Below are 16,277 nucleotides of genomic sequence, written 5' to 3' on the forward strand. Positions count from 1 at the left end.
CTTCCCTTGCTCCTGGGTAGGAAGGATCAAAATAGTGAAAATGGCCATACTTACAAAACTGCTGTACAGATTCAATGCAATCCTAGTTGAAATCCTAGCAGGATACTTCGTGGACCTTGAGAAAATAATCCAAATATTCATTTGGAAGAAGAAGGGATCCAGAATAGCAAAAGGAATTCTAGGCAACAGAGACATGGCAGGGGGTATCACAATCCCCAACTTGAATCTATACTACAAAGCTACTGTGATAAAAACAGCATGGTACTGGCAATAACATAGACCTGAGGATCAGTGGAACATATTAGAAGATGTAGAAACAACTCCAGACACACTCAGCCTCCTCATCTTTGACAAAGGTGCCAAACACCCTCACTGGAGGAAAGATAGCCTCTTTAATAAATGGTATTGGAAAAACTGGGTTTCAACTTGCCAAAGACTAAAACTAGACCTATATCTCTCACCATGCACTAAACTAAAATCTAAATGGACTAAAGATCTAAATATTAAAATAGAAACACTAAACCAGATGGGAGAGAGTTTAGGAAGAACTCTTGAAGCCCTTGGTGTAGGAAGAGATTTTATGAATAAAACTCTTTTGCCCATGAACTAGCACAAACAGTCAACAAGTGGGATCTCTTTTTACTGAAAAGCTTCTGCACAGCAAGAGAAACCACCAACAGTGTGAAAAGACAACCCACAATGTGGGAAAAAATTTTCACCAGCTGTCCCTCAGACAAAGGTCTACTATCTAGAATTTATAAAGAACTTTAAAAAATCAGACCTCCCAAATTTAAAGACCCAATCCAAAAATGGGCATCTGAAATGAACAGACATTTTTCAGACAAAGAAGTAGAAATAGCAAATAAACATATGAAACAGTGCTCAACATCACTGGTCATTGGAGAGTTGCAAATAAAAACAATGCTGCAATTCCACCTCACTCCAGAAAGAATGGCTGCTATTAAGAAATCAACCAATAACAAATGGTGGCGGGGCTGTGAGGAAAGAGGAACAGTGCTCCACTGCTGGTGGGAGTGTAGACTGGTGTAACCACTGTGGAAATCAGTATGGAGATACCTCAAAGAACTAGGAGTGGAAGTCCCCTTTGACCCAGCTATTCCCCTGCTGGGTATCTTCCCCAAAGAATTAAATGAATCATACCACAGTGATATATGTGCACCCATGTTCATAGCAGTACAGTTTGTAATAGCTAAAACTTGGAAAAACCCCAAATGCCCACCAACTGGAGACTGGATAAAGAAAATGTGGGTTTTTTTTTTTTTTTACAAAATGGAGTACTACTCAGCCATAAAAAATGAGAAATTAGAGACTTTTATAGCTAAATGGATGCTCATTGAGGTGATAATCTTAAGTGAAATAAAGAGGACACACTTGTGTAAATACCAAATAGTTTCCCTAATGTGAGAAACTAAAATTGTAAATAAGAACTAAAAAGGTATAATAGGTAAAGTGAAATAAGAAGAAAGGGTCAAAGAGGGAGGGGGAATTGGAGAGGGAGGAGAAAGGAAAGAAGGGAAATGGAATTAATATGAGAAAATGAAAAAATGGAACAAAGTCTTTGTAAATAATGTGGGATGAAGGGGTTGAAGGGAGGGCAGGGGAATGGGAAAAAAATAAGAACCAAGAGAGATTATGTAAAGGTGCAAATTTCCAATGATGAATATCATTATATTGTATACTTAAAATGTACCAATAAAGTAAAATTAAAATAAAAGAATGTCTGCATTAGTCTGAAAATTCACATGGTGATATTTAACTTTGAAAGACTACCTCCATTCCTCATGCTTATATGTTTACTTGCCATGCCCTTTTTCCTAGTTACTCTCTCATTACTGAGACAAAATACCTGACAACCACAAGTTGAAGGAAGAAAGGTTTATTTTACTTCACACTTTGTAGAGGTTTCTGTCCTTAGTCAGCTGGATCCAAGGCAGGCCATCATGGCATAGGGCATGGCAGAAGAGAAATAATCCATGGCAGCCAGGCAGGAAGCAACAGCAATCTTTCTTCTGTCTTCCCTTGTATTCCTTTTAGGCTACCTGCCTATTTGCTGGTGTTATCTACAACCCTTGATGGGTCTTCCCATTATCCATTGCCAGAACTATTCTAAGCCAATCAATGTATTAATTTAGCTACCACACCCTTAATCCATATTCATATACCCTAGATCCAGTCACCTTCAAGAAGACCTACCTATGAGTGTTTTGGAAAAATTCTACATAATTTTGTGAAAAAAATCTATTCACAGTTAAATTATGTTTAGGCCTAGTTCTCCTGCCTACAGGACAGCTATGGCATGTCAAGACTTAACTCCAATTTCACCTCCAGTAACAGCTAAAACCTCAATGGTATGGTGATGCTGTAAAGCTCCAGGGCAAGATTACGCCAGCTGAAGACATCCTGGGAGGAAGAATATCTTCATCAGCATAGTTCACCATTTTAGGATTTCCACAGCCACTGTCCTCTGAGTCACTTGTTACCCTGCTGCCCCCCGAGGCATCTGTTAAATTTGTTACTCTGGAGGTATCAAATAAAGCTGTGGCAAGCTCAGGGTCTTTCATCTTTGCTGCCCAGAGCAGCATTGATCAGGCTCAAAGCTCAGCTTCTTCTCTAAGTCTATTTTTAAATCTTTTCTAATAAATTAATTTACCTTGTGTTGTCATGGCTCACAGGAGACTAGGACTTACTGCAGAGGTCCTAGTAATGTCCCCTCTGCCTGAACCCTGAATGCATGAGGTTTGGGAGGGGCATCTAGATATAAGCAATAACATTCCTATAAGTGTATCTGAAACAAATCTATACATGTGCTTTGTGCCATGCTCTAGATGATTTTTAGATCCATGAGTTTTATACAATTCACCTCAATGGCTTCCAGGCTTAGAGCCTTTTACTTTGAAGGAGGATCTATTGTCCCTGGTAGGTGACAGTGGAGTCTGATTTATTAAGTCTCATTAAGTTATTAAGTATTATTGATCTGAGAGTCAGATTACTCAAACACCAGAGACCTCTGATGAAGAGGTCCTGGGCCCTAAGTCTTTTCTACTGGTCATGGTGCTGAAACTGACATGGGAGTCCTGCGTGGCTCAGTTGTTCATAGGTCTCCCTCAGCACCTTCACCTTCATTTGTGTTATCAGGCAGGTGTCACAAGCCACAAGAAAGTTTTATATTTTTATCTAAATATCATTGAATAGTCATTGGAGGGTTTACACAAAGTGGATAACATGATCTATTTTGAGTTTTAGAAAGATCATTCTTGTTGTTGTGGAAACATTGGCTATTAGACCAAATAGGCAACAGTTTCATAAACTTAGGTAGGATATCATAGCTGTTTGGACAAGAACTGTGGTGAATACAGAGAGAAATTCATGAATTTGATGGCCGTTTAAGAAGAAAAACTCAGCAATGACTTGAATTATGGGGTGAGAGAAAATAAAGAAGCAACAGAGTGCTAGTTTTCTAGTTTGCGTTATGAGATGAAAATTAATTTACTTTAATTTGCTGGAGAAAAGTATGGGAAGAAAACAGTGAGAGAGGAAAGATGATGAACTCTCTGGGGAGTTTATCTTTCAGGATTTTTGAGACATTCAGAAACAGACAGTGGGATGCAGTGGGAAGTGGACATCTAGAGCTCAGGAGAGAAGTCTGATCTGGAGCTCAGCCTTGGGTGCCATCTGTACACAGTGATAATAGAATCCACAGTTTTATATGAGGCACTCTAGGGGAAGTGTTGAGTGAAAAGTAAAGGGCTTTATGGCCCAGCCTTAAAGGATTCCAAAAGGAACAGGTAGAGTAGGATGAGCCAGAAGGGAAGCAGGTAGAGCAGACACTTCCATCATTGGGATTTACTTACTTCTCTCTTCTGCCTCCATCAACGCCAGCAGTGAGCAGACACTGTGTTCTGAGCTTCTGCAGTTAGAATGCAGCATAGAAGAGGGCAGACAGCACTGATAAAGGTGCTCAGAATAAGAATCCTTGCACTCTTCTAGATTCTGTTTCCAAGCCCTTGACCCAATCTAGGCCTTTCTGGGGCCTTCCTGAAGCTCTTTTTCTTTAACATAGGCTTTAACAAAGCCCATCTCTTTGCCTCAGTAGCCTGGTGTGAAGTATGTGCCGAGCAATGACATTTCAATGTTGTTTGAGAAATAAAAGTTAACTTGCAGGGAGCAGGGGAGAAAGGAGAATGATCTTCCTGGCAGTCATGTCCCTCAGTTACACCATTCCCAAAGTTCAGCTCTATTCTAAACCTTCCTGGAGGGTATTTATGATACCAATGAGCCCTTTTTACCCCTAATATTGTCATGTGTTAAATTCCTATTTTTTAAAATTTTTTTTTCTTAAATTCTTTTATTAGTACATTTTAGTTATACAATACATTTTCATTTATCTTTGGGTGCTTGTACCTGTACATGATGTATCTTGGTTCTCATTTTTTCCCCATTATCTGTGCACCCTTCACCCCTAAACCCTTCCCTTGTATACTTTACAGTATGCACTTCATAGACAATCATGATGTTGGTCTGAGGCTGTACAAGCAGGCCTTAGTTAGGACATGGAAGGGGCTGAATAAGCCAGAACTGGCACCCAACACTGGCACTGGCACTACTAGGTTTTGAGGCAATATCTAGAGCAGGGTTAAATTGTTCAAATTGTGTGTGATCTGGAGGTGCCATTGTCCTTACAAAAAGCCTTGAGGAGGACTCTACAATACTTATATGCTGGGTTCTGTGGAATCATTGGAGTAAATGATCTGAGTCCCTCACATTAGGAAGAACTGGAAATGGCTGCAGCTGGAAAGAGGAAACAGAGGCTGGCTAGCCCTCCCCTCCACAGAGGTCTGGGCTATGCTATGTTCTTCTTCCCAGTCCACAGGAAGTCACAGCAGATCAAGGCATGCAGAGAATGTGATGGAGGACACAAGAAGACCCCATCAAGGTACAGGTACAGGGATCTGAAACTGACTTCTTATTGCTATGAAGCTTCAAAATAGCTAGAAGGAAATCAGACTACTTCCACTTCATCAGGAAATTGGGTCAGTCACATGCTCTTTCCTCTTGCTTGGCTGTCAGAAATGTAGGGCAAAGACTTCATGGTATTTTTCAATGTATCTCAGATGTAACAGGGGCCAAACTACTCCCTAAATCTTAACAATTTTCAACAATTCTGGCTCTATTTTCATTGGCCTCCTCCTGCTCTTCTAGACTTCATGGAACCTGCAGACCAGAAGCATACTGGCAATGCAGGAGCAGCCACCTCAGTGGCAGGAGTCAGCCCCTCTGGGCCCTGCAACTCTCTCTGCTCTAAGCTGCTCTAGGTCCTCCCTGCCATGCCCTGGGTGATGCTATGTGCAGAGAGATGGGAGAAGCCACCATAGAGCCAAGTGACACTTGTCCTCTGCTCTAGCATTAGGCCTCAGATCTCAGCCTCTCACACTCTCAGTGGCTCTAGTTCTACATGGAACTTAAGTGCCTTTCCTCATTTCCATGTCTACTGTAAAGTCAAGGAGGGAGGAAAATTCCTAAAATGATGAGTATTTGCTTTTTATTCCACACAAAGAGCCCACTGTCACAAAACTGCTTTCTCCTCACGGGCTCTGCCACTGGTCTGGTGACTTCAAAGGCAAATTCATGTCTTTCTATGTCTAGAGCCAAGGAGTTCCTGAACCAACCATGATGGATTAATTGATAAAAAAATGACAGGGATAAATAATTAGCAATAACCACTGTCTGAGCTGTCAGACACACACCTACCCTTGAGAGTCTCCCAGATTCCTGGGAGTATAACACAAAGGAAGAAATAGGTACCAGGACCTGAGATCTGGAATCCTTGGATTTCCCAGATTCCATTTGAGGAAGTTCTGTGAAATCAGAGATTCTGCTTCCTGATATCCTGCCTGGACCCCAGTTATCACCCAGACAGACTTTGGGTGGAGTAGGAGCCCACATAATCCAGGCTGCTTCACTTCTTCAAGCTGTTTTTGCAACTCCTGCCATAGCATTGCCATGGAAACTCCTTCACCAGTGTGATGTACCTTATAGATGCTTCAGTGCAAAGCATTTTGTCTTGCTATTTAGAAAAACTGACAAGGTGCCAAGTGGGAGTATGTAAAGGTTACATGTGTCCATTTGCAAGGACACACACACACACACACACACACACACACACACTGCATTTTATGTTTCTCTTCACAGAGCATTTTATAATGCTGATTGATTGCTGCTTAAGAAAACCTGACATTCTGGCCCTGTGGATAGAAATAATTTTTTATTTCTCCAAAAGTCTTGGTTTGCCTTGGAAAAAGCACATCAAGAGGCATAAGGGTTTGGTCCAAGGATGTGGCAGCAGTCAGATGGGTGATGTCATCATCAGTGAGGAGTCTGTGGGGAGAATCAAGGACACTGGCCATTGTCTGCTGTGGTGGGAACTGGCTTCATGATGAGAACACAAATTCTGAGGGCTTTGTAGCTTTCTCTCTCTCTCTCTCTCTCTCTCTCTCTCTCTCTCTCACACACACACACACACACACACACACACACACACACACTCCACATTCAGTGAGTGCAGACTTCTAGGTAGTAAAAAATAGAATCATATGATATCTACAAAAAATACTGTAGAGGAAGTCAAAATGAGCAAGAAAAGTCCTGGATAAATACCAGTGGGGGTTGGCAGGCCCAAGCTAGCACACAGAAAGGCAAATTATCTGCAATGCAAGCAGGAGCATGGTGGTATTTTGAAGATTTGGTGTGTCTGGGACCCAGAGCTACAGGCTCTGCTGATTGCTTACCACATATCCTTGGACAACAGGCTATATTTTGTGTCATTATTTTGTTATTTGCCCAACATATATGAGAATATTTATCTCAGAGGTGTTGAGAAGAAGCAAATAAAAATTTCTAGGCCTTCAACTTCAAGAGGCAGAGTTTCAGCAAAGCTGTAACAATCTATGACCACAGAGGTAGTGTCAAGAGGGAAAGCTGGGTTGGAATTGGTTTGAGGTACATGCAGATGGAAGGAGTGGGCAATGAGAGTTCAGGATTTGGACAAGGGCATGATCCTGCTGCCTGGATTCAAAGCTGGCATGTCTCTCTTGCCTAGGAGGGGATTATAAATCATTTTAAACCTAAATCAAATGCTTTTAAGCAGAGTGTGTTAGCTACTGACTGCTGAAGGCTTACCATGCCTGCTATAGGGCCACACCAATTCAAATACTGTGTGAGATCCCTGATCCCACAAAGGATCAACTCCAGAATAAATGGAAACTTGGTGATGAATCTGCTGCCAGAATGGAGAAGGCAGGCTTTAACCATCCAGTCATTCCAGTAATCTATCCCTTCCCATGCATCAAACACTGCACAAAACCCTAAAGATACAGCAAGATTTAGGGAGGGTTTCCTACACTTGCATCCTAACTATGCTTTCCTGACAAAGGCTAAATCAAAGAAATAAACCACTCATTGGGATCAAAGGAAAGATAAAATAATAAGAAAAAGGTAGCACTTGTTGAAACCTTTGCTCTGATTTGATATGATCTCCACCACCAAGGTTCATATTTTGAAAGTCTGGCCTTGGTGTGAGAACGGGAAAGGTGGTGGAACATCAAGTTCCAGGCCTAGTGGGAGGTTCTTGGGTCCCTGGTGTTTGCCTTTAGGAGGGATTGAGGATACTTCAGTGGGACACTAGTATCACTCTCCTGCTCTTTGTCTCTGTCATGTGCACTCATTCTCTTCTGTGAGACCTTCACCAGAGACCAGCATAATTTAGCACAAAGCCTGAAATCTGCAGAATTGTGAATTACATAGACCTCTCTTTGTTATAAGTGGCCCAGAAAGATACATATTGGGCAGGATTTGTTAGGAAAAACAAAGCAAGCAAGTTCCATCATACAGGACAGGCTTTAATGGGGTTGAAACCTAAGAGTACCATTTGGGACTAGACCAGAATGATCCCATCTCTTATAGGGTATGGGGTATGAGTTGGGCTTGCTTTGTCACCTTTGACCAATGGGCTGTGGTGCCTACGTGTATATATTACAGCTTCATAATTTTCTTTTTTTTAAATTTTTTTAAGCCTTGAAATTTTATTTAACATAATGAGAGATATAATAACTTATATTAAAGACTATGTAGTACTCTTCTGTTGTTCACCAACTGTTTTTATAACCATAACTCCGAGATCTGGAATGTGACCGAAAATGAGAATGTTTTGCTGTTTGTGCTTTAGTTTCAGAATTGGTATACCCTTTGGGAGATTTACAGGGGAAGATGCTATGGAGTCATAATGTCTTCCATGTGATCTTGATTTTGTTCCTGAGCTAGTCTGCTTTTGAGGTGAACTTGACTGTGATTTTCCTATTGGCTTGGACCTTTTTTGTAAGGATTTGGACCTTGACCATCCTCTAGAACCAGAATTCCTTCTTGGAGTTCTTGACTGCCATGCTGAGGTAGACCAACTTGGTAGTGATTTAGAATGAGATTTAGACTGGCTATAAAAGAATCACCTGTGACGAGACTCTTTAAGGCTATCTGAACACCTCCTGTTTCTTCCCCACGAAGAACTTCTACTTCAAGTTCTCCTTTAACTGGGGCTTCTTGATGTCCTGTGATGAGCTGGAGAACAAGGATGCTGTTCTTTTGATTTCATTTGCCCTGGTGCTCAATGTCACTTGATCTTGAACCTTGATCTTTACTCTTTAAGACTTGCAAGATAGTCTTTATAAGAGATGCAGAACCAGCAAAATCAGACTTGGCTTTGACTCTGGAACTCTGAGTAAATGTAGGAAAGCTGAAGTTTCAAAGTTGGCATTGTCTTTTGCTTGATAAAGACTTCCCCTCTTCCAGGTCTTTATATCTGTGTCCACTCTCCCTCTTTACTCCTTGATGCTTGAACTTTAGGTGCCTTTTGTCTCACCTGCTTGGTTTATGCTTGGATTCTAGCTAACAGGTTGGTTCAAACTGGGGGGTGCTTGCCAGCTACTGTGGACTGCTTTAGATTTTGTGGTGGCATCTGCAACGTGCCTGACAAACAGGAAGGTGTTTGGGGCCTCGTGTAGTGAGACATGGCTGCTCCCTACCTACCCTCAGGTCCCGCTTGGTCTTTTGCCACTGCCACAACAACTCCATTTTCTTTTTTTTTATTAATCCCCTGTCCCTTCCCTTCCTTTCCCTCTCCACCACTGCTGGTTCTCCTATGCCCTTTTAATACTGGTTAGTATTATTTATCTTAGCTTATGTTATGGTGTATAGTGTTTTAATTGGAGTTATTAGGCTCCTGTACATGGCATATCTTTATTCTCATTTCCCCTTCCCTCCTCCTCATCCCTCACTGTTGTTCCTTTGAATCACTTGAATCACTTCCTATAAGAAGTCTGTCCCTTTGTCTTTTTCTATTCATTCTATATCATTTTTTGTTTGTACTTTGCCTCCCTCAAATAAGAGATGCAATACAGCATTTAAGCTTTTGTGTCTGATTTATTTCACTCAACACTAGATTTTTCAGGTGCATCCATTTTCCTACAAATGTCTCAAATATGTCATTCTTTATAGTGAGTAGTATTCCATTATATACATAGATAGCACATTTTCTTTACCCAATTGTCTATTGATGGGTATGCAGGCTGCTTCAAGGATTTAGTTACCATGAATTTTGCTGTTATAAACATTGGTATGTATGTATCACTGTAGTATGATGACTTAAACACTGGGGAAGATACCTAGCAGAGGGATCACTGGGTCATATGGAATTTCTAAATTCAGTTCTTTTTTATTGGTACATTTTAGATATACATAATTATAATATTCATCATAAGGAATTTGTACCTGTACATAATATATTTTGCTTTTTTTCCATTCCACACCCCTCCCTTCAGCTCTAACCCCTTCCTTATTTACAAAAACTTTGTTTCCAATTATTCCTTCTAATCCTCTTTTTTTCTTGTCCCTTACTTTCTTTCACCATTCTCCCTCCCTTGTTCCCCTTTTCACTTGAACATTTTCTTCCCATTTTCCCAATATTTATTATATATTTTGGTCCTTGTTTACTCTTTCAGTTTCTCACACCAGAGAAAAAAATTGTATTTAAACATGTGTGTCTGATTTATTTCACTTAAGATTATGGTCTCAATATGCATCCACTTAGCTAGAAAAAGGCTTATCCTTTCTGGTGGAGTAGTACTCCATTGTATACATATTTTTAAAAAACACATCTTCTTTATCCATTCGTCAGTTCATGGACATTTGGGCTGTTTCCAACATTGAGCTATCACAAATTATGCCACTATAAAAATGGGTGTGCATTTTATCACTCTGGTATGATGCTTTTAATTCTTTTGGGAAGATACCAAGAAAGGGAAGAACTGGATCAAATAGAATCCCTGGTTTTAGTTTTTTGAGGAATTTACACACTGATTTACACAGTGGTTGCAACAGGCTACACTCCCACCAAAAGTGGAGGAAGATTCCTTTTTTCTCAAAACTCCATCAGCACTTGTTATTAGTTGATTTCTTGATAATAGCCATTTTTTTCTGGAGTGAGATGGAATCTGAGTGTTGTTTCAATTTTCATCTCTTGAATGAACAGTGATATTGAACATATTTTCATATATTTATTTGGCGTTTCTACTTCATCTGAGAAGTGTGCATTCATTTTAGATTTTTTTTTTTTTGGTTCTGGGGATCGAACTCGGGTCCTTGCGCTTGTGCAGCAAGTGGTGAAACCACTGAGCTAAATCCCCAGCCCTAGATTTTTTTTTTGATTGGATCTTTACATTTGGGGTGTCTAATTTTTTAAGTTCTTTACATATTCTAAATATTAGGGCTTTGTCTGAGGAAGAGTTGGCAAAAAATTTTCCCACTCTGTGAGCTGTCTCTTCACTGTGATCCCAGTTGTTGATTCTTTGTGATGTTTCCTATATGATCAGAGTTTTGTTCATAAAATCTCTGCCTACATCTATGTCTTCAAAAGTTTTAACTATTCTCTCTTCCTGCAGATTTAGTGTTTTTGTTTTAATATTTAGATTTTTGATTTATTTTGATTTTAGGTTAGTGCAATGAGTCTTCAAAATGTGGAAAACCAATTTTCACAGCACCATTTATTAAAGAGGCTATCTTTCTTCCAGTGAAGGTGTTTGGTCCCTTTGTCTCTTGCATTGCTCCCTTTACAAGGATATAGTGATCTTCTTTGTCTCTTTTAATCAGTCTTGGCTTGAAATCCATTTTTTTCTTCAAGTAGAATAGTTACCCTTGCTTTTTTTCTGTGTTCCCATCACATGCAGTATTGTTTTTCATCCTTTTGACTACTTTTTCATCCTTTTTGTCTATGAATTTCTTTTTGAATTAAATGTATTTCTTGTATGCAGAATATTTTCTTGCTTCTTGATCCATTTTGATAGTTTTTTATTGGCAAATTGAGGCCATTTACATTGATGGTTATAACTGATACATATCGACTTATCCTTGTCATGTTATGTTCCTGTTGGTTTCCTTTTCCCCCCTTCTGTTTAATAACTTGCCTTGTGTGGTGAATTCATTCTGTTCAGATTCATGGAGTTGTAGTGCTCATTATCTCTAGAATGTGCTTCAGAACATTTTGGAGTGCTGGTTTGGTGGTCATGTATTTCTTCACATGTTGTCATGGAAGTATCTTATTTCTCCATCAATTTTGAAAGATAGTTTTGCAGAGTACATCAATCTTGGCTGGAGGTTGTTTTCTTTTAGTGCTTGAAATACTTCACTCCAAGCTCTCCTTAATTTAAGGGTTTTTGTTGAGAAGTCTGCTGTGATTTTCATGGGCTTTCCTTTACAGGTGATTTGTTTCTTTTCTGTCACAGCTTTAACTATTTTGTTTTTGTGTTGAATTTCAGTAATCTTTACTTTTATATGCTTTGAGATAGATTTCTTTTTGATCATGGCTAATTGGAGTTCTATATGCCTCATTTATGTGTATATGAAATTCTTTTTCCATGCTCAGGAAGTTTTCTCCCTTTACTTCTGTGAACATGTTTTTTATGTCATTTGCAGTATCTCTTGCTTTTTAATTCACTGGGATCAATCTTATGTTAGTCTTCTTTGTATCATTTATAGCTGTTGGATTGATTTTTGGTGGTCTTCTGTTCTTTTTTTTTTTGTAGTGGGGATCGAACTTGGGACCTTGTGTTTGTGAGGCAGGTGGCAGAATCACTGAGCTAAATCCCCAGCCCTCCTTTGTTCTTTTTTTAAAATTAATTTTATTGATACATTTTAAGTTTACAATATAATGACATTCATCATTGGAAATTTGCACCTTTACATAGTCTCTCCTGGTTCTTATTTTTTTCCGATTCCCCTGCCCTCCCTTTAACCCCTCCATCCCTCCCTATTTACAAAGACTTTGTTTCCATTTTTTCATTTTCTCATATTAATTCCATTCCCTTCTTTCCTTTCCCCTACCCCTCCTACTCCCCCTTCCCCTTTGCCCCTTTTCTTCCTATTTCTCATTATCTAATAACTTTTAGTCCTTATTTACACTTTCAGTTTCTCACACTAGAGAAACTATTCAGTATTTACATGTGTGTCCTATCCTCCTTTGTTCTTTCAAAGAAATATTTCTTTTCATGATCACTAATTACAATCCTATCTTCTAGATCTGATGTTCTGTCCTCACACTAGCTCCTTCTGTTGCATATACATTCAATGAAATTTTTAATCTCCTGGATATCAGTTTGAATCTCCTTAATGGATTCCATTTCTTTCCTATGTTGGGTTCTCATGTTTTCTGTAATTTTCCTAGGCTCCTCTGTCTTTTATCTGTATCTGCTCTAGAGTTATTAACCATGTCTTTCAGCTTGGTCACCATCTCTGTACTTATCTGAGAAATAATTTCTGATTTGATTTGACTTTTTCTAGAGCTTCGTGCATCTGCTTTGTTACTTTGGTGTTACCACTTCAGAGAGTCCAGGTGGGTGACTTGGAATTTTTCCACCTCATTGCCTACTGGCTTTGCCTTTGATGATCTGAAAGTCTGCAGTTGCATCTTGCTTAAGTGATATATATATATATATCATATATAATATATCATCTAAATCATCATAATATATCATATAATATATTATATATTATATATATATATTCCTTCAATGATTCTTATGCTTGTGGCTGGTAGCTTTATTACTAGTATACAGAACCCTTTGTAAATGACTACTTCTCAGAGATGTCTTCCAGGTATGCTGGCTTTTGGGTTTTCAGTCTGTTGCAACATCCTACTTCTTCAATTTATTGTTTTTTGTTTTAGGGGGGATTTTTTTGGTACCAGGTGTTGAACTCAGGTCCTTGCACTTGTGCAGCAGGCAGCAAACCCACTGAGCTAAATTCCCTGCCCATTGTTTTTCTGGGTGTTTTTTTTGGGTACCAGGGATCGAACTTGGGTCCTTGCACTTGCGCAGCAGGTAGCAAAACCAGTGCGCTAAACCCCTGGCCCTCTTTGATTTATTGTTGATGAGAAGTTGCTCCCTATTTGGCCTAGGTTTTGGTTCTTTGGCACTGGCCTATAGTCATTTTAATGACCCTTAAACGACCTCAGTCTTGGCATGCCAGGAAGACCAACTCCTTAGAACGATGATGTCACCTTGGCTAAAGTAGTACAATCATCAATAACAATAATATCAAATGCAGCCTAGACAATGCCAAACTGGTTAACTATTAACTTGCCACCTTTAACCATATGAACTATATTTGTGGTTATATAACAAAATCTAAAACAAACCAGAAAATTGTATACAGTAAATATGTTCTCAATATGACAATTTTACCATCAGAGGAAAAAAATTTAGAAGGGATTAGGGAGACAGAGAAATAGAAAAAGAGGAAGAGATTTGAAGCTAGTCTAGAGGACAGAAGATTACACAAGCTTTGGGAATTTATGAAGAAGACAGAAGAAAAAGAAAGAAGAAACAGAACAAAGAACAGAACAAAACAACAACAAAAAAACCAGAATGTTCTCACTCATATGAAAACAAGAACAATAAAGAGAAAAGACAACAAAATGAAAAAAAAAGAAAAAATTACCTACTTCAGGGTACTCTGTTGTCACTGGTAAACAGAGTGGGCAGACAGGGCCAAAATCCATGTTGACATTGATTAATCCCAGTAAATCAGTTTTAGATTTACAGTGGAATACTGGATAATCTCAGCAAACTTGAACCATTAGTTCTACTGAAGTTCAGGCTGGTTTCCGACTGTGAGGCTGGGACCCATGTTGTTCAGCCTTCTACATACCATGTGCATCCTGCTGGCTTCAAATTGGCTTCCTGCTGGCTTGAGCTGGACTCCTTCACCTCCTGCTGACTTCAACTCAGTTCTGCCTCACCCTGACACTGGGACCAAGTAGAATTAGCCAAACCACACCTGCTCTGAGTTCTGAGCCTAATTGGCCCCTCTGCAAGATGGCAAGCAGCCAATTGCCCTCTCCTGCAGTATGTCTAAACACAAACAACTCTCCAGCCCATGCAGTTTGCCACATCCACCACTACATTCTACTGGTGCTTTTCTCCATGGAGGTCTCTGGGGTCATCAGTAGTCACCATGTGCCTGCAGGTTTGAGCTGCCCTTCCCATGCAGTGAGCCATGGCTCAGGGAGAAAGCATTGCTTGGAGAAAGCACTGCTTGCCTCCTTCTTCCTCTGTGTTGAGGTCTCTCTCTTTCCTCTCTTCATGGCTTAAATTCTCACCTCATATCCTTGCTGGGTCCTAGGGACCCACTTGTCTCCTTCTTCTCTCCTCATGTTGCTATATTCCAGCATCTGGACACCAAATCTCAGAAAGAATATTGGCTGTTCCTCACTCCTTCATCTTCCCAGAAGTCCTCTAATTTCAGTTCTTTGAGAAATCTCCATATTGATTTCCACAATGGTTATACCAGTTTACATTCCATCCAACAATGAAGGAGGGTTCCTTCTTCACTACAGCCACAGCAGTATTTGTTATTGTTTGATTTCTTAATGATTGCCATTGTTTTTGTTTAGGGAACAAGGAAATGGGATGTTACTAGAACCTCTGCAGCAATTCCTAGTCTCCTGCAAGACACAACAGCACAAAGTGAATTCATTAATATATAGACAGAAAATGAGACTTAGTGAAGAAGCTGAGCTTTGGCCTGATCAATGCTGCTCTGGTCGACAAAGACACCAGACTTCGAGCTTGCCACACCTTTATTCAGAACATAAGCAAAAACAAAAATAGCAATTGATTCACAGGGTGCACTGATCATCCTAGAACAATGAAGAACTATGCAGATGAAGATTTGATTCCTCCCAGGATATCTTCACCTGGTGTAGTCCTGCCCTGGAGCATCACAGCATCATGGGACCATTGAGTTCTTAGATGTGACTGGAGGTGAAAACAGAGTTATATCTAGACATGTTGTAGCTGGCCTGTAGACTGGAAAACTAGGCCTTAATCATAATTTAATTATGAAATGACTTTTTTCACAAAAATCATGTAGAATTGCTCCCTACATTTCTGGAGAAAGAAGGAATTTTAGATTTGTTTTAATTGGCATTTCTTTAATGGCTCGAGATGTTGAACATTTTTTCATATATCTGTTGACCATTAGCATTTCTTCATCTGTGAAGTGCTTGTTTATTTCTTTTGCTCATTTCTTGATGGGTCTTTAATTTTAGGTGGTTTGATTTTTTTTTAGTTCCTTGTATATTTTAGACATTAGTTCTCTGTCTGAAGAGTAGCTGGCAAAATTTTTCCCATTCTGTAGGTTTTCTCTTCACTCTACTGATTGATTCTTTTGGTGTACAGAAGTTTTTAGTCTGATATAATCCCATATGTTGATTTTTGCTGCTAATTCTTGTGCAATTTCTGTTTAGAAGTTCTGTTTAGAAAATCCATAGCTACACATATGTCTTCAAGAGTTTTACCTATTTTATCTTCCATAGGTTTAATGTTTCAATATTTAATCCATTTTGATTTTAACTTAGTATATAGTAAGAGAAAAGCTTAGAGTTTCATCATTCTGCAGACAGATAACCAATTTTCCCAATACTACCTGTTGAATAGGCTATCTTTCCTCCAACATATGCTTGTGGACCCAAAGTTCAGATAGTTGAATATGTCTGGTGAAGTTTAAATATTCTCAATTCTGTTCCATTGATTCATCTGTCTGTTTTTGTTCCAATTCCATGCTATTTTTAATCACTATTTCTTTGTAGTATAGCATGAAGTCAGTTACTGCTATGGCACTTCCTTTGCTTTTATTGCCCAAAATTACTTCTGCTA

The 16,277-nt window shown here is 39.3% G+C and overlaps 1 pseudogene; it reads right to left on the reverse strand.

The window, feature by feature from the left end:
• Positions 1-8,162: 8,162 nt before the first annotated feature.
• LOC101717263 (serine/arginine-rich splicing factor 12 pseudogene) lies at positions 8,163-8,668 on the reverse strand (annotated as a pseudogene).
• Between the last annotated feature and the right edge of the window lie 7,609 nt (positions 8,669-16,277).

The sequence above is a fragment of the Heterocephalus glaber genome, unplaced genomic scaffold (genome assembly GCF_053883595.1).
Source record: "Heterocephalus glaber isolate CG9 unplaced genomic scaffold, H.glaber_assembly_v1.0 deba00001446, whole genome shotgun sequence".
In the NCBI taxonomy this organism is placed as follows: Eukaryota; Metazoa; Chordata; class Mammalia; order Rodentia; family Bathyergidae; genus Heterocephalus; species Heterocephalus glaber.